The sequence below is a fragment of the Pholcus phalangioides genome, unplaced genomic scaffold (genome assembly GCF_987345545.1).
Source record: "Pholcus phalangioides strain wild (caught in Gottingen) unplaced genomic scaffold, Ppha-v1.0 ptg000024l_1, whole genome shotgun sequence".
In the NCBI taxonomy this organism is placed as follows: domain Eukaryota; kingdom Metazoa; phylum Arthropoda; class Arachnida; order Araneae; family Pholcidae; genus Pholcus; species Pholcus phalangioides.
In genome coordinates this window covers 5,182,601-5,208,603 of record NW_028301616.1, presented here as the reverse complement: position 1 = coordinate 5,208,603, position 26,003 = coordinate 5,182,601, and the positions used below count along the sequence as shown (strand labels likewise).

Here is a 26,003-nt window from a genome sequence, read left to right as displayed (position 1 = left end):
TGCTCATTTTATTTTTTTTACAGTGATGAGAAAAATATTTTCTAGTACTTGTTTTGTATCAGTGTTGTTTTTCGTTAGGCTCAGCTTCAGTCACGATAAGAACACATTTGGACGTTTCTCCCCGTTGTTATGTTGCCAATATATTGAGAACCGATTATTCAAAGACGTTGCCAACCGCTTTTCCGCAGACATTCTTTCTTTCCGCTTACATAAAAACAATTCCAATCGCAGTCCAGAGACCTTTCTTTGCCATCCAAGAGCCTTAACATTCACCAATAAACCGTTTCATTACCTAAACGCAATCAACCAGCATCAACCGTAACTTCCATAGCCACCGCAGTGAAGGAAAAATCGAAATGTCGAAATGAGCCAATATTGCCAGACAAAATTTACGTGCCGAAAGACCCGACTTACTTGTATCAGGAGTTTGGGGGGGGGGGGGGTCTCTGAGAGATATATAAAGCCAAATGAAAGCTATCAAATTGATTTCATCTTGAAGGGAAGCAGAAAATTGTCGAATGTACTGTTTATAGATGACAAACATTTCACTCATAGCTCAGAGAACTATCATTAGAGAATCTAACAGAAAAATTCAACCAGACACAAACTATTGTTCAGTGAACAATAGTTATTTTGTTTCTCCGGTAAAATGACATGTGCCCGGACCGTTCTCTCCTGATGCATTCACAGATCTTCGCATGATCACAGAAAGTATTGTGATGGCAAGAAAATGTTTATATTGAATTCATGGGATATCACGAGTGTCAGTGTCACAGCTATAGCTCTAGCTTTTCTTTGGCTATAAACGATAATAATCTCGCAAATGGAAAATACACTGAATGCCAAGATTTGCTCTTACGTGGTAACTATTATGCTTTTTGACACTTAGATCGTATCAAAAATAGTTTTGACATTCCTTGAAGAGCTGTCCGCATTTATTTGTTCGGTCTTTGCCAACTGCTCTCAAATATCACCACGACAATTGCCACCCTCGGTGGCGCTGAATCACGTGATTCAAAGGATGAAACTTCAATGTCCAGCTCATATTAATGTTGCACAGAGTGACCCATAAATTTGTAATTAGTTTAAAAACTTATAAAAATGTAAAGAATTTGTATTTTCTGGATACGGTCTGCGAAAAAATAATTCTCACGAAAGATTTTATTTTTTGGTAGAGAAAAACAGTTCAAATTATTGTTGATAGAGGACGCTATAAACCAGCCCGGCAAGAGTGATTGGACCTGAACCTTTCTTCACTCTGTTCTGTGTCCGAGACATTCGTAAAACTTCAGTCGACGATTCGTGGCTGGGGTAAAACAACTTCACCAGTAGTGCGTTATCCGCTTATGTCAGCATCGCAATGAAAACCTTACGTATACGCCAGTAATAGGGAAATTCATAAATGAGCTGCAAATCGTTCATCCCTATTTTACGCGACACTGTGATTTGCATAATTCCAGTGATTTGCTTTAGTGCAGCGTCCTCTATCGACAAAATCTGAGCTATTTTTTTCTGTTGAAAAAAAAAATTTCTCCCTTCGTGAGAATAACTTTTGCCGTAGACCGTATTCAAAAAAAAACTATTCCTTTCATTTGCATGATTTTTTTTTTTGCTGTTTACGAATTTATTCGACATCTTGTATAACTACCAAAAATATAACCGACACTACCTTGGTTATTTTCCATATACTGGTAACACTCCATATACTTGGGTGTCCTCAATGTAGCAGTGTCCCCCCCCCCTTTCCCCGTGCTTGATACTTGCGAGAATTTGCTGAAATTTGCTGAATCAAAGAATTCGTTAAATGAACGCTCATTATACCGGGAAATGATCGTAAATTTTTTTAAACGAGAGTTCGTTATATCGAGTTCTGGTTTCAGAATTCCTCAAACAGGAATCACTTATAGGAATTATTTCGAGAACATTCGGAAAACTTCATTAAATAAGAGTTCATTATATTCGATTCAGACTCTGAATCACAAGTACGGTCATCTTAATAGTAAATCTTATCATGGAAATGGGACCAATTCGTCATATTTACAGATACGAAACGGTGATTACGCATAATAATCGGCAAATGTGATGAATTTATAGGTTGTACGATTATTATGTATGCCAACGACACTTTGGTGCTATGAATAATTACCGGTAAAAGTGATGAATTAAGGGAAATTCATCAAACTTACAAAAGCCACGAATGAATGAATGAAGGCCAGAACTCTGCAGCCGTACTTATCTTGTTGCCGAGGGAACTTGGATGACGTGTATGTCTGGTTCAGTAGTAGTAGTAGTAGTAGTCCAGCTTCGTGACTCCAACAAACAAACTATGCCTGAAGGTGGTTTGTTCCAGAAGAGCTTCGTGGCATAGTCTGGAGCAAACTAACTCCGTCCTACCAAAATACCCAGCGATTATGCATAATAACCGGATTTACTGTAACACATATACACAAAAAACCATCAAATCACCACTTATTTTTCTGAAAAAAAGCAATATCATATAACCTGAGGCCTGTAGTAATGGGGTCTGTGAACATAACAATATCGTGTGAACACAATACGGTATATATATAAAAAAATTAATGGATAGACTCTTTTCTTATCATTAAGCAACCCAGCTGGAAACGTTGTACGTATACACACGACATCTAACGCATTATGCTGCACTCAAGACACAATGGCTTCTGGTTACGGATATTTTCAAGGAATATCGCTAGTTTTTATTATTTTCTGTCCCTAATATCGCACTATTAGTAGCAGCTGCTGCTGTTATATTATGTGGTTTCTAGTCTTTTCTTTTAACCCTTCTTCTTCTCTTATTTATTTTTCCACGTGTTGTTCGCAACTACTGGGCCAGTAGTGCAATGGACTGGGGCGTGACCCGCTCGCTGACAGGCAAAACAGCAGCAGCATGTAGGAGTGAAGATTACGTGTTGAAGTCTTTTCTTTTTTCTTCGTAATTTTATTCGCTTGATGGTCTTAGGTGACATCGTTTTCTTCGATGACCTTAGTTGGTTTTTTCCTTTTACCGGTTGACTTCCTCGTCGACGCCCAAGTGAATCCAAAATGCAAAAGAAAACAAATGAAATACATTCTTTTGAACCCGACGACGTTTTTTTCTCTTATTCGTTGCATTAAAGATGAAATTGGGGCACGATTAAAGTCCAAATTCCTTCTTTTTGAATAAAAAGCACCTTAGATTGAAATTGAGGCATCCGAATACATATCTCAGCACTTTTCTATAAAATAGCACTAGAGTGAACATTAAAAACATTTTTTTTTTTTGATAGGATGTCTGTCAAAATGGTGAAAACAATAATAATTTTTAGACTGTATGGGTAATTTTTTATGGAAAGGTCAGTTTTACGTCAAATTATAAGCAAATATTCGAAACAGGATTGCGAATCATTTTATAGATTAAATGTTTTGTTAGTTTCATAGTACGTTCAGCTAGTGATGATGCAGGTTATGAACCAAAATTCAAAGGATTGTATGGTATGGTCATAAGCTACACCCAAGTCCGTTGATGTACGTGTAAATTTTGAAATTTCATTTTATATATGATACATGGGGGATCGGTCGATTGCGCCGAAAATGGGAGTGTTTGTATTCACCCAACAGGTCGATTGCGCCGAGTCTGGAAATCGGGGTGAGCGCAATCGACCTATAAACGGTTTATCTTTGGCGCAATCGACCTACACCCGATACATGTGATATATACTTTAGATTTTACTCATAACCTTTACAATATATAGTAAAATATTATATTAACATTTTTTAATGATGCAGTCGATAGAATTTTAGAAATCATTTTCAAACTAATGTACAAAATGTCAAAAAAAGGGTTCTTCGTAGAACGTTTTTTAAAGTATATATTCACAGATTACTTGATGTAAAAGCACAACACTATAAAGTGAGCGTAACTTTGGTAATATAAACGTGTTAATGTCATATAAGGCGTGTATTGGAATGACAAAAAATTAGGGTTTCATAACGACTATTTTTTTTAAATCGATATTTTCAATGAAAGACTTTTTCCGGATACTATGCTGAGTTGAAGTTGGAAAGAAGAGTCTACTAACCTCCACCGGGAATCAAACCCAGTCCTTTTGCAATCCAGTCATGCGCACTATCCGTATACACCACAGAAGACACGGCCATTCCTCATGAGGGAAGGAATGATCGTATCTCCATACATTGGGCTGGGAAAGAAAATAAATCTAAAATCGATATTTCCCTTCCGAAATGACTTTCTTCCAAATAAACAGTCGGGTACATTAAACTGATTGAAGAACTTGAAGAACGTTCAGGACCACAGCGATTCTCAATCTTTCAAGATTTAACCGTTCATGTTTCACTCTCATAGAAAAAAAAAGATTCTTTTTACAAAAACGGATGTGAATTGGGTTGCTGTTTTAGCATATTTTTAATTCAAACAATACATCAACACAGCAGTTTAGTTGGTGACAGTGGATTTTTAAATTTGCTAAAATGGTTAATTTTAGGGTAAAATATATAGTTTGCCTTGATTTCAATGTTGCCTATAAATGGATAAAATCTTGCTTAACCACTTGCGTGACAAGTTTCTCTATCGTTTCTTCCCGAAATTCACACGCGCACTGCAATCTTTAGCCCCTAGAGAGCGCTAACGAAAAATCTAAACAATTTACTATATCTGCACAAACGAGATATGGCTTCATGCAACAGCAATATGATGATATCTAGATGCATAATCTGGTAATTTAATTACATAGATACATAATATAGTTCAGTTAAATAATCTATTTAAAAACTTAGATTATTAATATTCCATGCAAAAACATTCAAATAAGAGCTTTTCAATTTTTTTTTTAATTTCCAAAAAAGGTAAGATTCAAAATTTTAATATATTTCAATTTAAAAAAATTAAGTCCGATTTTCTGTAATTGTCAGTTGCTTTTAGTCATACACATATAAGTATAAGGCGGAAAAAAACTGGAATTTTCTGTGCAGAAAAGAATTAGAAACCCATCAGGCAAGTGGTTAACGAAGTTGAATAGTTTTAAATATCACCTTGAATTTCGCTTACAAGTCCCTCAATTCGGTGCGATTTTATAAACCTCTGTACACGCAAACTACTACTCCAGCTACTCTCAAGAAATAACAATAACACCTACAAATAATCAACTGTTTCTAAATAAAAAAACTATTATATTTACATATCCGTATTTTATACAGAAATGACGCAAAAAAAAATTATTTTTTGAAATAACAAAAAATTGATATGTTTTCGACCTATGTGTATGTAGGGTGTCCCATAAATTCCTAAATAGGTTAAAAGTTTATAAAAATTAAAGGAAGTGTATTTGAATGCGGTTTGTGCAAAAAACAAAAATTATTCTCACGAAGAGGGGTTTCTTTTGGCACAGAAAAAAGTTCAGCTTTTTATTGACAGAGGACACTGCACGAAAGCAAACCATATTTTTTACCTAAACCTCTCTTCAATCTCCTCTGTGTCCGCGACGTTCATGAAGCTTCAGCCGGTGATTCGTTACTGAGATAAAACAACTTTGCCAATATCTCTTTATTCGCCAATTTCAATGTTCCTAATATCCCGAACGTCCTAGAATACGGGTAAAAATAAAGAAATAAAAAAAAATTTAACTAGTCCCTTGGTTTTCAAGTGTGCTTTTGTTTAAATTTAACACCGAAAACTGAAAAAAAAATTAATAAATTTTTGAATTATTTATGTTTTTGTTCTCAAATTTCTCGAATATTTTCAATTTTCCATCATTCATGTCATTTCTTAAATTCTTTCAATATCACTTTCATGAGCTTTGCTTGAATTTTTTAATTTGTAAAGCATCGCAATTTTTCTCTTTTTTAAAAAATTTTTTTAGATTTCTTAAATTATTATTATCTTATCTTAAATTCGTTGGTTTTCAAATTTTTTCGAATTTTTTGATTTGATTTCAAACATCGATTTCTCGATTTCTAAAAATGCTTTTTTAATAATTGTTACTATAAAACTAAAAAGAATAATTTGTGGATTTATCAATTCAATCGCACAAACGATTCCATAGCTTTTCTGTTTTATTAATGTTAGAAATTTGGAGTTCAAGCATATTAATTATACTTAAATGGGAAAAGTCGGGTAAAAGAAACATAAAGAAGAGAAATAATTTGCAGGTCGGCAGAAAAATACATAAATAAAAATAATTTGCGGACAGTCAAAATATACATACATAAAATAAAATAAAAATTGAGAACTGGAAAAAAGTCGAGAAATAATTTTTTGTTCTCCAAAAAATTTATAAATAGGCAAAATAATACATAAATGAAAGAAATAATTTGCAGACCGGTACAAAAATACAAAAGTTGGTGACTGATGGAAAATGCATACTTAGGAGAAATAATTTTAGAATAGGCAAATATTTCATAAATAAGCTAAATAGAATGAGGACTGACAAAACATTCATAAATAAGAGAAGTAATTTGAGGACCGCTAAAAAAAAATAAATGAAATGAGACAATGGTTGCTGACTCGAAAAATACATAAAAAGGAAAAATAATCCAATTACTGAAAAAAATGAATAAGATAAATTATTTGCGCTCCTGCAAAAGTAGAAGAATAATTTACGGAACATACAAAAATAAAAGAAATAATTTGATAACTGATGAAAAATTAATGACAGAAATTTGAACGGCATAAAATACATAATAAGCGCGGAGAGTTCAAATAAAATGCAATAACAAGACTTTTTTTTTTGTAAAAATGCCTATTTTGAATTTTTCCTGCCGTAAATTTTTAATACGATATTCCTTTTTTATCCGCGAATTTTGAAAGTCGTATTCCGTAAAATTCAAAAGAACTTTTTATAAAAAAAATTTAAACGCTTAGTGTTAAGGGGGCTCAAGCCGATTGCCCTCCAGATGTAAGGGTTCAAATTTGAAATGTGCTCCCGCAACAACTCGATGGCCTTCAGCCTAATTTTCTTCATTGAAAATGATGGAAGATGAGGACTTTGAAAAAAATTCCCTAACTATTTATTTAAGTAACCAATAATAATATGCAAAACTTACGTGCAATTTGTTAAGAAATCGAAAGATAAAAAATTTGTTGATTATCCTGCTATATGAAAATGTTTATACTAGCGCCCTTCCCTGTTCACTTGAAGCACAAATTCTTGAATCAAATGGATATTACAGAAATATGTTTCTTTTTTTAGAAAAGTTATGTTTTGAGTTACTATTTGAATAAAATTTATATTAATTGAACTCATTTGTAGAGAAATTGGACGCAATAAAATATCGATTAAAATAATTTATAATTTTTATTTAGCTCAGTGGACTTATTTAGTTTCATTCAAAATCAGTTTAAGTTTCAATTTTTCACGCGTGCCTAAATAAATTAGTTTTTTTATTTTAGCGTCATTTACCTGACTTCAAATATTAGTTTCTAATTTGAACGTATAAATTTTGATCATATTTTTTCCCATTCTATCGTTTTTTTAATCCGAGAAATCAATTTCTTAATAATTTATACAATATATAATTGGTTACTTTGGTAAGTTGTGTCACTTATAAAATAACCATATACACTGAAATATCTGTTACCTAATACGACGTTTGTAATATTTTCAAGAGCCTGGATTATATGCAGTAAAAAGTGGCGAAATATGCTGTAAACATATGCAAATGTGCACTTTGAAAATGTCGAAATATTCTCTAAAAATATACAAATAGGCATTTAAAAATGCCAAAGTAAGCACTTAAAAATGATGAAATTACGTTAAATGCCAAATACACATCAAAAGTCCCTAAATATGTGCTAAAAAATCCTAAAAAGTTAAAAGTTAAAATTTCGTACCAAAAATTAGAAATATTCGGTAACAAATCACCATGCTAAAAGAAACAAAAACAGTTATGTTTTCAAACTTGAATATTTTACATTTATTTTTGTGTGCATATTCATTTACAAAAAATATCCCTGCATTTGCATACACAGGATATGGAAATAACTTCTACATATTTTTTCTTTACGTATTATATAATTTTTATTATATTTTTACTAGGCCTTTCTTTCTAATTTCTATTTAGTCGTAGCTGCCCAGTAACGAAATGTCAGTAACAAAAGAATTTCGACGCTGTTTCTAGAAAAACTTCGTTACGTTACGTTGTGTTAAAAACGATGTTATATGAAAATATTACAAGCAATATCCATTTAAAAAATTATAAAAGAAGTGACTGAGGATGTTATTTTGGCCGGGGGCATACCTTTCTTGTATAAGCCGTCAAAAATTATGCCGAAAATTCTTATATGTTATGCATTTATATGCATTAATGCAGAAAAGGTCAAAATATGCAAATTCATATGCAAATGAATTTACAGCCAGTTTTATAATTGTAGGTATCCAGAACGCACAACCAGGGAGGTCGTCTTTAAGAGCATCATGCACCCCCCCCCGAGCTAAGTAATGTTTCCGAGGCCCTTACCTGACTACAAATGCATCTCTTGAAGATTTTACCAGATTTCATTTTCACGTGACCCCTTCTGCACTTGAGGCAATTGAAATAACGTTACAAAAATGTTCGTTGTAATGTATTTCTAGTGTTTGTTTATTATGTTTATTTGCTGGGAATCAGGACTGTAAAAATTGCCAAACATGCCCAGCGCATGTGAAAATTTTGGCCGGGCATACCTTTTTGTGATATGCCTATACGTTCTCTTCGTTCGATACATAAATTTTCCATATATAAGCCTACTGTATGTTCCCAATCTTTCACGCTGATATTTTGAACTGCCGAGAAACACTGATTTCTACTTGAAGGACTTTCCAAGAAGACTTCTCATCACTTTTCTCTCAATGTGATATCGGTTATTATACATAAATAACAGGTTATCATGCATACTTACCAATCGTCTTGGTAAGATTGATAAATTTATTATTTTTACCGGTGAATATACATAATACCCAAGCGTCGTTGTTAAATTTCATAAATACTAAAAACATTAACGCATTTACCAGCGATTATGCATAATAACCAAGTATTGTAGATAAATTTGATAAATACTAAAGACATTATCACTTTCACCTGAGATTATGCATAATATAAATTGGTGATTTTGATAAATATGAAAAAAATTCCAAATGGGTTTAGTATGTGATGAATATAGTCTGGCCCTTATATAATGATAACCAATTTTACTATCGCACCCTGATGGAATGATACATTATATGTATGAACTAACATGTATAATATATCATATAATATGATTCATCATGTTTACCGATAATATAACCTACGCTTGGGTATTTTGAATAATTGCCTGTAAAAGGGATAATTATTTAGTACTTTATTAAAAAAATTAAATTTACCAATAACGTATGGGTACTGTGCGTAATCACCGCTAAAAGTGATAAATTTAGGGAAATTTATCAAACTTACCAAAATGCTGAACGATTACACATAATAACCGGTAATTATGTGCGATGAATCCTGACGTTTCCACCGTACGTTTTCCCGCTCAGCACTTTTTTTAATGTGGTCCCAACTTTCGCTACTACTCTTCGAAATCTCCCGTTTTAAATGTTTTCTCACTTATAACGTTTTTTTCATGAGTGTTTTTTGAGAAAAAAAATTGCATGCCGGATATTATTAAACTGCATTATTTGTCTAGAGATTGTCTTTCTGCACGTAATTATGAACTAATTCCGAATTGCAAATTTCTCATATCCTTTTCACCGGCGTGGACTTTCTTTATATTTGTACTAATTTTCCATACATTTTTTGTGCCTTATTCGGAAATAATCCCATGAAGGACGAAAAATTATTATTGTACATAAACCAAAAACTATCGGCACATGTCCTTGTTACACGTCACTTTGCAGCACGCAACGGATATTTCAATAACCCTTCTCCAGTCAAGAGCATTTCAAGGTTTTATGGAAATTAGCCAAAAAATGAGGTTTTCCCGGAGTTTCTAATGACAAATGCTGCTTTTTCGAATGTCGTAATTTTTTTTTAATCACATAAGACTGTTTACGGCTTTGGTCTCATGTGAACCATGCGTTAAACGCGTGAAAATTACTCTTATCTGTAAAACTGTGTCAGAAACTCTTTTTTGTTTTCCTTGTCTACTTTCTGCTATGTTTGCAGGTGGCTTGGGAATGAATGAGAAATTCCATTTACTTCGCGCCACTTGTTTCTCTGCACTATCAAATGCGACGCCAAAGGACTTTTAAGTCAAAACAACAGCAACGAGATACTTTCATATTGTGTGATTCCATCGGAGCATATCACCGCTAAAAAATGATCTAAAAGTTTAGGAAGAAATAAAATGTTGTATCAATTACTATGAAGAATTCTCCAATTCATTTGGATTGTAGGATCTAATGTTTTAAGTGGAATATTATACGATTTGTAATACACTGGATGGCCCCTTCATAATGAGAACCTGACACTTTTAAGTTATTTTAAAATATTTGACTTCCTTTGCACAATACTTATATGCATTTCCGTGAAAATAGCCCGTATATTCACAAAGATATAACTGTTTCTTATAAAACTTTCAATTTCCATCGCATGTTTTTGCTTATAATATGTGGAGTTTGGTACAAATTTTCACAGAACTTACTCCGAAATCACAATCAGAAAAGAAGGATCAGAAAATTTGACACTATATGTGAGACACACTATGAAGAAATTGACAATATAACAGTTCAATATTCGATGATATATGAGCGTTTTAAATGATTTTTAATTGCGAATGCGCTGGAAATATCTATTTTGTTTTTGTTTTTTTTCATAATTTTTGTGCCAAATATATAGTACAGCTCATATAAAAATTCCAGTTGAATGATGTTAACCCTACAATACAGGATTTTTTTATTTTGAGCTGATGATTTTTTTCCGTAGTTAATTAAGCCTATAGAAAGCCGGAAAAAAATATTTAAAAAAAATCTATTTCGAACTGTACTCCTTATACAGGGTCTCAAAGAGGGCGTACAAACGACGTAAACTCGCATATAAAATAAATGTATCGAAATATTATTACTTTGCGTATACATAACTACATTCTTTGTGATTCAAACTATAGAAAGAAAAAAAAATTAGGTTGCAAACTTCAACGTAAATAAAAAAAAAATGCAAATAAGTCATTTCGACCCTACAGTGCATAATTTTCTTTTTTTGACAGGTTACAGAATATTTGTATTTCTTTTTTTAATTGTGTAGTTTTACAGAATGTAATTTAATGAATAGCTTTCGAAAGAAAATTAGAAATGGGAATAATGAATGTATCAAACATGAAGTTGGCAATTGGCAACGGGAAAAGAAACATGTTTAAGTAGCTGTTGCCAATTGGCAACAGTATACACTGTAGGATTAAAATTCAGACAGATATCGGTGAAACAGTGACCAATAATTTCAAGTAGCTGAATGGTAAGGGATTTTTCACAAAATGATGTTTCGCTTATTTTCTGTCATCTGTTTATTTCCTTCAGCTCTTTTTTTTTTTCATTTTAGCATCATACACGTGAGGTTTTTTTTTTTTTTTTTTTTCATTTATTCATTATTCATACATCATATACATTTCGGAGAACAAATAAAATCGCCCAGGGATCATGCGATCCATACTGGTAATCACAGATAAAAATGCACGACTCATTTCATGTACATAATCACAAATATATAAATACAATTCATCATGTATGAAAATGAAACGGTTTTCATTAATACTGTTATAATTTATAAAACTTATGAAGATGACAATTTTTGAAAAGAAACACACAAATAAATAAATGAATTTGGTGTAGAATATTAGTATCTTTATGCGGCAAACAGAACTGTCAGTTTTAATGAAATATAATATTAGTCGTTATAGTGTTATCTCAGAATTAGAGTGAAAAAATAGATAACAAATAAGCACCAAGACGTCAAATACGATATTTTAAAAATATTGTTCAATATTAGTAATGGAAAATACGAATTATTTTTCAAGCAATTTTTTTTGAAGGGGTATTCATTTTTTTCATTTTGGATATATCGATGGGTACATAAAATGTTTTTATTCGGTTTAGGAATTTCTAAAATTTGATTTGGTCTTCTGGGATTGATAACATTGCGTTTATTGCATCGAACTCGATTTTTGTGAACGGCAATGCAGATTTTATGGAAATACAATTGTCTGATGGATAAGATATTAAGGTTTGTGTAGTTAGTCAAAGTTATACTTCCATTAAAATTATATAAGATTTTGATGAATTTATTTTGCATTCGCGTAAAACTTCGTTAATGTTAGTAATATAGTCTCCTCCCCATGCTATGAGGCCATAATTTATTTGAGATAAATTATAGCCTCATAGTTAGTAAAAAATTATTATTTTCTTTGAATTTTAGATTAAAAAAATTTGCTTTGTGGTATGCTCAAACATTTCTCTTCTGTAGCTTTTCTTTCTCGTTTTTTTTTTTTTTGCTGGTCTACAAATTATTTCTCTTATTGATGTATTTTTTTCCACGGGCCTGGGAATTATTTCCCTTGTTTGTGACTTATTCAAGTCCTGAATTTCTTTATCGTTTTTATTTATTTTCTCAGTCCCAAATCGTTATCCTATTAATTATTTTCGCGTCCGCATATTTTTCCTGATACCATAATCACTCACATTAGCCGGCATGCCGGAAAATATCGAGGCACACCAGCATAAAAACGGGCCAGACCCCCCCCCAACATTCGAAATGCTGGTGGTTTTCGATTTTTACTGGGAAATAAGTTATCAAATTTTTTTTTTTTTTTTTTTGCTCCGTCTGCAAATTTTTTTCCTTATCCATTTATTTTTTCCTAGTGCCTGAATTTCTTTATCCTTTTTATGTACTTTTTGTCAGTCCGCAAACTTTTTCTCCTATTTGTTTATTTTTTTAGCCAGTTCACAAATTATTTATCTCATATTTATGTATATTTTGCCAATCCAATGTAATAATAATAACGTATAATATTTTATCACGCGTATATATTGTTTATAATTTTTATTAATTGCATTTTAATTGGGTTGCTGTATTTTGTAAATATATGACATCCATATTTTTATGGGCATCTTTTTCTCAGCCACCTCGTTGGGCATTTTGCCTGTTGTGGCGTTGTATTAGTATATATATAATTTTTTTACTATACACTTACTTTTTGTCGATCCACAAACTATTTCTCTCATTTGCGGTCATCATGAATGCATTACGAATCATCTAAAATTCACGGGATATTCAATACTGAAACTGTCTGCTACACAATACAGTGTGCAGCAGACAGTGCCGTCTGAACGCATGCCCCCCCCCGGGGGCCCCCAGAGAAGCGGGAGCCTCACAAAAATAAGAACAGGTAAAAATTTTCGCAAATTATGATATTTTTAAGATGGCCCTGGCAGCAGCTCTTATAAGCCGGTGTTCCCAAAACAGCACTAGGTGCTCCACAAGAAATAGTCATCAGTAGCAATAGGTCGAAGTTATAACAGGACGGTAGGGCCTTACCGGGAGCATGGATTTCAATGATTCGTTTAAACGGTGATATCATTCGGTGTTCCCACCACAGCATGGATATTGTTTCCAGAGCTGGGCTTTGGCGTTTTTTGGCTTTTCCAAATAACTGCGTGCAATTACCCAAACAAAGGAAAAGCTGAGAAGGCTATTATATATTAGCGATTATAAATATAGTTTTTTTAATTTTTTCACAATGAATATATTGGAAAATCAATGTAAGGGTCAAAAGTTCTGACTGGGAAGCCCGTCAAAAACTCTTGCCTAGAGGAGGAGTGTGATCTGCATCAGGGCTGGACAAATCTGTAAAAATTGACATAACCGGCCGGGTGTATGTAACTTAATATAATAGTCAGCCCGAATTTTACATTGGTTTACGTTTTACATTGGGCGCGGTTACCCAGGTCGATAACATACTCGCCTAAAGTACAAAAGAATGTTCAGAGGTGATGGTTTTCGGAGGAGGATGGCGAGGTGCAATTGCCCTCCCAAGAGCGTCCCAGACATATTCTACAGGGTTTAGGTCAGGCGATCTGGCTAGCTAATCCATACGCCGAATGTCCTCACTTTCCAGATATTCTTTGATCGGGTGAGCCCGATGTGGACGAGCGTTGTGGTCCATTAACAGGAACTAAGGGCCAACTGCGCCCCTGAAAAGTCGAACATAGGGCTCCTAAGATCTCCTTCCTACACCTCCTAGCAGTCACGGACCCTCTGCCAAACACATGAAGGGGTGTGCGGCCGTCCAACATGATTCCTGCCCAGACCATGACACCTCCACCACCATAGTGGCCCATTTCCCTGATGTGGAAGGAATGGTATCGGGTACCAGGCTCTCTCCAGATGAGTGTACGTCGAGAATCAGTGTATATTCAGCCTGTGAAGAGCACGGTGCTCCACTGAAACCTGGTCCAAGGCTGATGTTGTCTGCACCATGCTAATCACGCACTCTTGTACTCTGCAGTTAGCGGTGGTGTGGTAACCCAGGTCGATAAGATACTTGCCTAAAGTACCGAAGGATGTTTAGAGGTGTCGCGCGTTCGATACCCAGTTCGTCCTTGTCAGAAAACTTTCCTGACACAGCTACAACAGAAATGGCGACATGACCGCAGAAAAAATTGCTACCGCAGGGAGTCCCCCATCGATGGGTTAGTGCAACAACCACTCGATGAGTATAAAAACAAGTCTGCCGTTCGGAATCGGCAATAAATTGTAGGTCCCGGTCTAATCAGCCCTCGTGTGAAGACAATGACTCAAATGATCAATATTTTACATATCCGGAAAATATTTTCGCTGGAAGTATATAAAATTATATTATATACTTTGTATACATACTTTAAACTAGGAACCTTTTCGTCAACTATTGAACAAAATCAAAACTATTTGTTATAATTCTCAAAATAATGTGGTTTTGGTTTTAAACCGATGATCAGATTGAAAATGAACAACATGTGGTATGCAACTGAATTTTTTTTTTTTATTCTGCGTTTCGATGTAAGTTTCATGCACCGAAATACCAGTTAATATGTATTTCAGTGTTTACAAAGACTGATTAGGAGTTATACATGAAAACATGTTAACCAGTATTTGAGCGCGTGAAATCTACACCGCTATGCAGCATTGAAACAAAATAATATATGGTATTATTATACACATTCTGTTTATTTCCGTACTGCGAACCGGTTTCAAACTAACAACCAAGTTTGCTTAAGAAATTATGACGAATAATTGAGTTTTTATTCAATAGGTGGCAGTAGAAATCACATATTTTTTGATAGATTTTTTTGATACTTTTTGTGAAAGAGAAATGCGTTTAAATATTTTTTTTTACAATTTTAGAAACAATCGAAGAGAGAATTTTCATTCCCTTTCGGATACTTTATATACTGTATATATTTTTACGTCTTTATGCAAACTAAGAAATCTTTAGAAAAAACGCAAATGTTCAATCATATGTATATATATATATATATATAGGCCTATATATACAGTTGAATCTCGTTATAACGAACTCTAAGAGACCGGAGAAATCATTTCGTTATAAAGGAATCCCCCGGTCTTTGCGTTGTTCCTATGTAAACTTATCTGGAGTGTTCGTTAAAACGAGATTTCCGCTATAACGGTATTCGTTAAAACAGGATTCGAATGTATATGTGTGTCCCGCGTCGGGCATGTGGTAAAAAAAAAATACATATCCGATCAAATTTTTTACATTTCTCGGACAAGTCGCTCAATAGATTTGTCCAGCCCTAATGTTCATCATTTATGTTTTGCTTTCGGTGAGGTTGGCTATCTCTTATATGGCATTTGATAATAAAATTTGTCCCACAAACTGGAAAATATGTACGTAAATGTTTTAGTTATTTAGCCGAAATTATTCGCACTGGGGTGAAATCGCTGATTGAAAATTTATCATTCCAGTATTTTGTGGAATAATAAATTTTCAGAATGAAGTAATTGTATTCTTTTAAAACTCTAAAAATTTAGGCAGTTCAAGGAAATTGTCAAAGCATACTTCCATAGTTCTCACTCATAATAAATTACTCTTATTGGTGTCTTTGATTTTAGACTCAGCACCACAAGAGGTATTGGATTATAAAATTCCGTACATATATGCGTATTCCGTACACGCAGGTTTTCTGAATGAATAATCTGCACACAAAACGGCATCACCTTGCATCATACAGTACAGCCACTACTCCGCCGATCACTACACGGTACGATCAGTGAAATACCGAGTCGAAAGTGCCTAGAGTTCGCAGAATGCCTTCACAGCTTTCACGACCGGAACTTAACGAACAATTTCAGGTTTTTGGGTTATTATATCATTATTCAGTACTTTTAGAGATACGTTTCTTCCACTACTATGGCGGGCAAAAAGCGATGCATAAACTACTGGGAAGACCGTGAATTTTGGGTTTCAGAGGAGTTCATACTTTTGGTGTGAAATGGACGAAAGACTTGTTGGTGTTGTTATGACGTGGCGGCTCCTGATTGGTTGGGCGAAGTTTCCCTTGTAAAACTGAATGGCATGCATCACAGTAAAACCCCTCTTTTGCGGACAAAAACTAATGTCCTTAAAAGAGGTGTGACCGTATCAGAGGAAGTAGCTGTTTAAATTGTATTGTACGATATTAGAGCAAATAACAATTTGAATAAGAATGAAATATTCTGACAATATGAGATGCGTTTAAAGTCATGAAAATTATAATCATTGCGTAGGTACATAATTAGAATTACAAATGAAATATTATAAAAAGTTTATACGCATATTGAATTTGCATCTTTTAGAAAAACTGATCACTTCGGTGTGTTTTGCTGAGTATTCCAACTCCTTCAAAATGCATTTTACGTTACGTCCAATGAAGTTCCGTCATTGTGTTCACAGGAAAATGTATTGTATCCATTTGCAAGAGCACGAATTACAATTTTACGTTTCTCACTAGAATTCAAAATATTTTTTTTTGTCTTAGTGATAGAAAGTGGCGATTACTAGAGCTGGTCAAATTAAACCGCGTGGATTAATGTAAATTACACACGGGAACACAACTAGTAACACCTGATTTCTGATTCTAAATGGACATCAGAGTTGTCAAATATAAAAACTTCAAGCCAAAATTTCAATTCAAAAGAAGCCAAATTGATCAAATATTAAAACTTTTGCAGCTATATATAGTGAGCATAATTCAAATCAAAATTGCAATTATTGGTATCCATACAGGAGTTTTAGTTCAATAGAATGAATGATGAAAATGATGTTGGTGACCGTGTCTGAGGGTGACCGTTAAACAAGGGTTCGAAATACATTATTTAAATAGTCTTTTTTTCCAGGAAAATTTTATTTTTTCGCAAAACAGGGGTGACCGTTAAGAGGGGGCTTTGCCGTATTTGAGTGTATATCAACTTTCTCCTCATTAAAATTTTCTTTGTGTCAATTACCGCTTTTAAACTGGTTGTTTCACTATTATTCAGCAGCGCTGATAATTTTACTTGCTATGAGGTTCATTCCATAGGCAATGAGCTTTTCTTCCAACGTGACTTTTGAAAGCCTCCCACTACTACAGCTTAACCGTACCTGCACCTCGTACACATTCCTAAGCGTCATTTATAGCCCCCCTCCCACGGAAAAAGTGGCCAAAGTCTTACGCAGACAGCTTCCGAATCTCACCAAAATGCAAAAATATAGAAAACAATCTCAGCTCAAGCGGTCCCCGCACTAACAGTACGCTAGTGCCTGTAGTTTATTTACATTTTCAAATGAGATTTTAGTGAACTTCCGAAGATTTTTGTTCCTAAAATCTCAATAAATATTCTCGAATAAATTAGAGTGTTCTTAAAAATAAATAAATAATACTTCTTACGTAAAATGCATGGTAATTTTCCTCTAGCGAAGTCAAACGCATCCTTGTTTTCATTAAAATTTGAGATGAACTCAACTCTGTCCGTTTAAAGTAGTTTTGCCCTCCAGAGTCAATTTTCCCGTCCTTACGTGACTTTTCCAGAAGAAAAATAAAGTCGGAAAAAATCTGAATTTTTTCTTATTTATTTTCTTTGCTTCGTTTCTTTTTTCATCTTCTTTCTTCTTTCAGTTCGAATGAGAAAATAATTCAACATTCGAAACACGATTTTATGTAAATATCTTCTTCCATCTTAGAAGAAAAACTTCCGATATTTATATCGTCAGTATTGAAATAATGTGTATCTAGTTTCAGTAACACGAACTATTGTTACAATTAACGGATAAGAGCGCTGGAAGAAAAGTTTACGGACAACCGAAAAACCGCTATATCTTGAAAACTTGTGCTTGTAGGTGCATGGAAACTTTAAAGTGATAACTACAAGTGGAACTAAGCAGTTCCCTTTGAAAATAATTTTGACGAGTGCTGCACTTTTTCAGAGAAAAATTGCTGAAATTATAGTAAAGGTGAAAACCTGGGAAGAGTATAAGTGCACATGGATGCCGTCCGATTCACACCGATTCGGACGTCAAAGTAAGAAATTTGCATTTTTCTCATATTAAAATAACAGCCGACACAGTGTGGATCAGTCGATCACTGTGAAATCAATTTTTTTTTCTGAAAGTGTGAAGAAGATGTCCAATTTATTGGACATTGAAAAGGCAAAATATACTTACTCTCACAAACAAACTTCGATGCCTGTTCATGAAATTTCGGGAAAAATTTAAAGACACTGAGACTGTTAGTAAAAGATTCATAATTGAGTTGGAGAATTATGGACTGAAAGCTTGCTCAAAAACCCTTGTTTTCTTCTATCATTCTTCAGAAAAGACGATTATTCACAGCTTTTGTGCGAAAAAGAAAATTTGAGATGATTCCTGGAGGTATATAACTTGCCTTGCACACGTCAAACTGTACTTGATGTGATAAAAAAAAAATTAAATGTCTAGTATGCAATACTGAAATGAAAGCCTCCCCCTTATAAAACAGCGCAGAGGATAAGCGACGTGAATATGCCAAACAGCACGTATCTCTCGGTGCCTAGTAGAATGAGAATGTTTTCTTCGATGAAAAGCAATCTAGATGGACTCGATGGTTTTAAATATAACTGGCCTATGCAATGACAGAGCCATATCTTGGGAATGTAGGCATACAGTGACAGTTTCGGCAGAATGTCTGTTTTCTGAGGCACCTCTCATAACTTTTAGACAGTTTGTTTCAACAGAGGATGAATGATATTAGTGCATGTTTTAAAGTCTAAAAGGTGTTAATTAGTTAGTTTGGAGCCAATTCAGTAGAACCAATTGAGTGGTGATTGAAAAGTCCTTTTTTTAATCCTGTAGGCTACTACAGGATTTCCTGGTGTGAGATTTAAATTTCCCTAATGATGCACAAGATCAATTACGGATTTCCGCAAACCGGTGCCGGTTCGTGAAAAATTTAGATCAATCCATCGTGCCACTATATAATTTTAAAATCATCGATTGTTGTATAGGCTTTATGTTAGTTTTATTTCTGTGTTGGCCGTCACAAGAAGTCTATAAATAATTTCTCTTACTAAAATCGGTTTCAAATCACTTTTCCCATTTGTTTAGTTTAACCCGATCTGTATAGATGATTTCTTATATTCATTTTTGATCTGCCAGTGTTAAAATTAATTCTTTTGCTTTTCTCGGGGTCTTCGTATTATTTCTTTACCAATTTTTTTTCCGTCAATAAGTTATTTCTCTCATTTATTTATTTCTTGCCGGTCTACACCTTATTCCTACTACTTATGAATTGTTTTCCTGTCCGCAATTCCTTCCTCTCATTTACAATTTTTACCAGTCTATAAAACATAAAGCCAATTTATTTAGCTTTTTAGTCCACAAATTTGTTTTTTTTTTTTTTTTTTTTTTGTCGGACAACAAATTATTACACCTATTTATTTATTCTTTTTGCCGCCCGTAAATTATTCCTACTATTTTGTACTATTTTCTGTCTGTCCTCAAATTATTTTTTTCCTAATTTTTTCACTCTTCAAATTATTTCTCTTAATCCATTCATTATTTTTCATATTTATTTATTTTTTGAAAATCCTCAAATTATATTTCCTATTTATTTACTTGGTTTCGGATGTCCACAAATTATTTCTTCCATCGACGATTTTTCGCCAGTCTTCAGCTTCTTCCATTTATATATTTATTTTCAGTCTTCAAATTATTTATTCTTTTTAATTATGTTTTGCTGATTAGCAAATTTTTTCTCCTATATTTACGATTTTTTTCCCGTTCATTAAGGGGTCGCATACCTCATAAAATGTGAAAAAGTTAAAATATCATTAAAAATACTATTTAACCGTTGATTTATTAGAAATGTTTTTCACATATTTTTAATTAAATATGCTATCCTATTCTGGTATAAAACTTTTCATATCTTTAATACTCAATTGTAAAAAAATTTAAAAATACATTAAAAAACACAGCATGCGCGCATGATAAAATGACATGATATCAATGTAACCATACAATATTGAAATTAAAATGAAGAAAACGGTTCATTCCGTAAAATAAACTCTAAAACATTTCAGATCCATTCATTCATTAAAAAAAATTACTTTTTTTTTCAATTTTTGAAAATTCAAATTTTCAATTAAACTTTAAATAAGAATGAGTCAATTTTCAATCTTTTAGTTCATTTTATGAAAACTGAACCATTTTTATTTTAGTTCTAATTTTATATGGCATTCGTCGGGCCGTGTGGTTCCCAACTTCAAGGCGCAAATGCGAGCCGATCTCCCTGTTAAAAAGTCTCGCCACAGAGAGCAACAGTCCTACAACGATAAATCATTCAATCATAACACTTCACTCATAGTTATAAAAACTGGTGGCAGATGGCAGCACTACACATAACAAGCATTACAGAGAAACAAAAAAACTTCACTACACGTACACGCACATTCCCGCATGTACCGATTCGTTGGGGGTGTGGGCGGGGGGGTGTAGAAGTAGTAGGTAGGGCCTCCAAAAAATGGCTCGGGGATCCATGATGTTCTTAAGTCAGCCACCTCGTTGGGCAATTTGCCTGTTGTGGATATATTTGTATATTTATATATTTGTACATTGATGTCATTTTATCATGCACGCAAGCTGGTTTTAATGTATTAATGTATTTTTTTGAAAATTTCTAAGTATTAGAACTATGTAAGATTTTATACCAGCATAAGGTAGCACATTTAATCAAAAATATGGGAAAAAAATTCTAATAAATCGATGGTGAAACAGTATTTTTTATGATATTTTAACTTTTCCCCATGTTTATAGAGGTATGTAGACCCCTAAAATTATATCTCCCATTCATTTATTTTTTTGTCGGTCCATGAATTATTTCTTGACAAAATGCTCCCTCCGGGGAACCCCCGTATGGCATTCGTCGGGCTGTGGTAAGTTACTCATTGACCAGTCCGCAACTGTAGAAAAATTGCAAACCGGATAGCATCATTATTACTGTTACTTCTTTTTAATATTGGGCCAAATATCTCAAAAATGAAGGTGTTCCGGGTGTCGTTCTCCATTAAAGATGGATGATTCGCGTGATATATATATATAAATAAATCATGATAGTTCATGATCGTTTAGACATTAGAAGCTATGAAACTAAAAACGAAAAAACAAAAAGCCTATAAAGCCCGAAATAGCAGAGCGGATATTTTTATTTATAGCGTTTCGTATCCATTTATTTTCGCAAATGACTTGAACCGATTGGCCAAGCTGACGTTAACACATTTTCCCTGATGGAAAATATTGATTTATTCTGGTCTCCCTCGGCCATTACAAAGGCATTGAATGTCTTTATTAATATTCTCGGCGGAAACAGTCTCGCAACAATAATTAATTTCCGCAAGCTATCAACATGGTGGACCCAGAATAAGTTTGCATGTAAAGAGCGTTCCGGAGCCTCAAACAATGTTCCGATCGATACAAACATCTGTATACATCAAGGGTGCTCAACCTTTAGGAGAGTGTGCTGCCTACTTTATTGTTTTGAAAACGTGTCGCCGGCAACTTACGTTAATTGGGAATGTGCCGCAGGTCACTGGAGTCATGTGGAAGTATGGCATGGGCCACTTGAGGGATCTGAAACTGTGACACACGCCACTTGAGGGATCTGAAACTGTGACACACGCCACTTAAGTGATCTGTAAATGCTTCGCGGATCACTTGAGGGATCTGAAACTGTGACACACGCCACTTAAGTGATCTGTAAATGCTTCGCGGATCACTTGAGGGATCTGAAACTGTGACACACGCCACTTAAGTGATCTGTAAATGCTTCGCGGATCACTTGAGGGATCTGAAACTGTGACACACGCCACTTAAGTGATCTGTAAATGCTTCGCGGATCACTTGAGGGATCTGAAACTGTGACACACGCCACTTAAGTGATCTGTAAATGCTTCGCGGATCACTTGAGTGATTTGTAGATGTACCTCGAGCCACTACTTGATCGAGAAATGTGTCACGGGTCAATTAAGGATGGGGGAACTACATTGCAGGTCACTTAAGTGATCTATAAATGGAGGGTTGAGAATTCAAGTAAAGTATTCAAGTTGAGTATTAAAATATGAAATATTCCTAATGACATCTTTAATTTGTGTATTTGTTTATTGTTCCCCGGAAAAATCTTGACCACGCGTGGTGTAGGGACCACTTTTCGCTACAGTCAATACCAGACGCATCCACAATGATTCCATTAAATTGCATCGAGCGCTATATATAGCTATATTATCTCAAATCTTGATATTCACTGATTAACATCTCTGGAGTTTAGAGAAACCATGGTGAAGACGAGAGCTCAGTGCTCTGTAATTTGCACCGACTAGCAACGGCAATCTATACCACTCCATTACTCCATTTATTAATGCTCAAAACACAAGCTAAATATGTAATTTGTTCACTGTTGAGTTTGTTATCGTGTGAAAAATCGTGTGCATTCATGGTAAAGTTCACTACAGACTTTGGTGGTCGGACGCACACTATGTATATTCCCGAAAGGAAATCGGGGGAGTACGCGGGATCAACCTTTGGAGGGGCACAAAAGGCTTGAGGGGTGGAGCACAATGAACTTCTTAAAGAGAAATTTCGAGTTATTAACCCTTTAAGTAACATTGGAATTAACATAAATTGACTATAATAACGTATAAAGGTGTTTTCTTTCGATATATTTTCATTCTTTCGAAAATATTCTTTTGCATCAAAAATAAATTTTTGATCCTCTGGGGGGGGGGGATGCACATGCCCCTTATGCCCCCCGCGTCCACCTTTGATCCCAATATAAGGTAGTAGACGAGGCGCGGCAGAGCTGACGAAATTTTGTTGACGGTGGGGGGGGGGGGGGTGTCAGAGGTTTGCCGACTTTTACTGACAAAGGGGGGGAGGGGGGGTCAAAAATGGCTGAAAATCCGCTGATGTAATACTTCAATATCCCTCTCACTTATTTGCCATGTTGACAATGCCACCTTATGCATTGTTTCATTTACCACCATCGCCAATTTCTCGATGGTTTTAGCGAGGATTGGCAAATAGGGTTCACTTTTGGAAATGTTTTTGGTAGTAATAGGTGATTCACCGCATTTTCTCGTATTGGGGGATTACAATTCCCCGTAGCTTTCCCGGGGTAAATATGGTCAAACGCAATTATTGGTTGACGTAGAGCTGTTACATTCTTGAAATAAATTTAAAGAATTAAATCGCACGGATTCACATCCTGCAAAAATTATGGAAGACTGCAAATATTGGCATGATGGAAGACAAAAGAGATCGAATTGACCGATACCTAACTGAATCCAGTTTTTTTTACTTATCCCTATTCAAACAATCAAGCATCCTGTAAATTATTGATATTTCCCATAAAAACAAATGAAGACACACAAAACTTGAACGTGTAAATTCAAGGAGTATCCGATAAAGCCAAGGACAAATTTGACTCTAAAAAACGAAGCAAATTCATTTTTGCAAGCATGATTACCTGAATTTGGATTTGTTTGAACGGAAGAAAATTTTTTCACCACAACAAAATTTAAAAATATATAATTTTCAACCGATATTTGACTACATCAGTGTTGTGAATGTGATTGAGCTCAACTGTAATAAATTTTATTGAAATGATTACTTACGACACATAAATTTTTCCTAAAGAAGATATAAACATGTTACTTTAATATGCATTAATACAGAAATTAATGTTTTATGTCAACAGCAGAGAGAGCGCTGATAAAAACATTTTCTTCTGACAAGTGTATATCTAAAGCAGTGATTCCCAACGTGGGCGTTAAAGCCCCCTGGGGAGGGGGGCGGTAGAAGCTAAGGGTATAACATACGATCCTATAGTTTATATTGCGTTGGAGGCGATGGGAAAAAAAAAGGGTTTGGAAACTATGGTCTAGAGCAGCGGTTCTCAGCCGGTGCTCCGCAGAGCCCTTGGGGCTCTTTGTGCACTCTCCAGGGGTTTCGCGGTCGTTCGAGGAAAATAAAAAAACAGTAAAATTAAAAAAAATAATTATACATATTTTTAAATAGTAAAAATAAATCAGTTACTTTGATGAATAATTAAAAAATTGGGCTATGGGGCTCCGCCATAGAATTTTTTACTTAAAAGGGCTCCGCGAGTCAAAGAAGTTTGATAACCGCTGGTCTAGAGATACACTTGTGTCTAGAGTCTATACACTTTTAATAATTTTATCATTTTTCTAATTTCACCAAATTGCACATAATTTTTACACGTTTTTGCTGGTTACTTAAATGCTTAAGAACATTGTGGCGACAGCGTCCACCACCGGATGGCGCTGTCCGCCTAATAGGGAAAAGAGCGCGCCTGCGCGATGGTGGAACGGGACTTTGCCGCTCAAACGAGACAGTCACGCGGTTCACTCGTTCTTGTAGATTCTGTTTATTTATGTTTAATCGTTTAATAAATGTTTAATAATATCTCTGAATCGTAGAGGGAAGTGTTTGTCGTCAATCGCCTTATTCCTTCTGCGACAACATTAAAAATCCTCCCGTTACCTATAATGACGAAAGTCAGAGCAGAAGCAATCTACCTGTTTCTGGAATACGTTGAAAATTAAACCTTTATATTTTCATCGACCGAGCCCCGCCCCCCTTCCCCGGTGGCGAGACGCTACATCACCTCTATGATTAAAGAACAAGAGTTTAGAACATTCATGCTTAACACATGAGACGTGGGCCAGTCACCTGATATTGCCCGCGACTTCAAACCTAATTTAATTGACCCGTGGATGGAAATCAAATCACTTGTGACACTTCGCTACACAATTCCGGATCATTTAAGCGACCCCCGGTGCAGTTCCTGATTACTTAAGCGACCCGTGATACGCATCACAGTTCCGGTTCACTTAAGTGACCCGTGGAAAAAAAAAATCCGATCACTTGAGTGATTCGCGACACAGTTTCCGATCCCTTGGGTGACCTCCAGTGTAGTTCCTGATTACTTAAATGTCTCACGGAATATTTTCCGATTATTTCGATTACTTTAGTGACCCGCTGCACAGTTTACAAATCATTAAAGTGACCCCTTGTGCAGTTACTGATTACTCGAGTGACCTGTGGCACATTTGCAAATCAATTAAGTGGCCTGCCACAACATTCTCAAACCAATGTAATGATCCGCCCTCTACAAAAGGCGCAGCACCTTTGGTTTATAGCAATGGCGTGATTATCAAGATTAGCAGTGTGATGAGACCTAGCACATATACAGTATATTTATCAGGATTATTCAGATTATTGTTGTCCAAACACATCACTGATTCTAGCAAGCTGTCTGTGAGCTTTGTATTAATAATAGGATGGCTTCATAATTGAATTTTGAGGCTTGTTCTAGAAGTCTGCTTTCAAAATTGATTTTCTTATACTAAAATGTTGCATTTTGCAAAACCGTCAGTCCATTTCTGGGCACCCTGTATATTTCTGTCTGAAATATTTTAACTAATATCTCACATAATGGGAATCGTTAATTTTTTTTTAATAATTTCTTCATGGTATTAAA

At 34.6% G+C, this 26,003-nt stretch overlaps 1 protein-coding gene across 1 annotated transcript in view; it reads left to right on the top strand.

Moving 5' to 3' along the window:
• The window catches only part of spz4 (Spaetzle domain-containing protein 4), a 50,484-nt gene that overhangs the window by 9,240 nt on the left and 15,241 nt on the right, over positions 1-26,003 (top strand). The window lies entirely within an intron of this gene.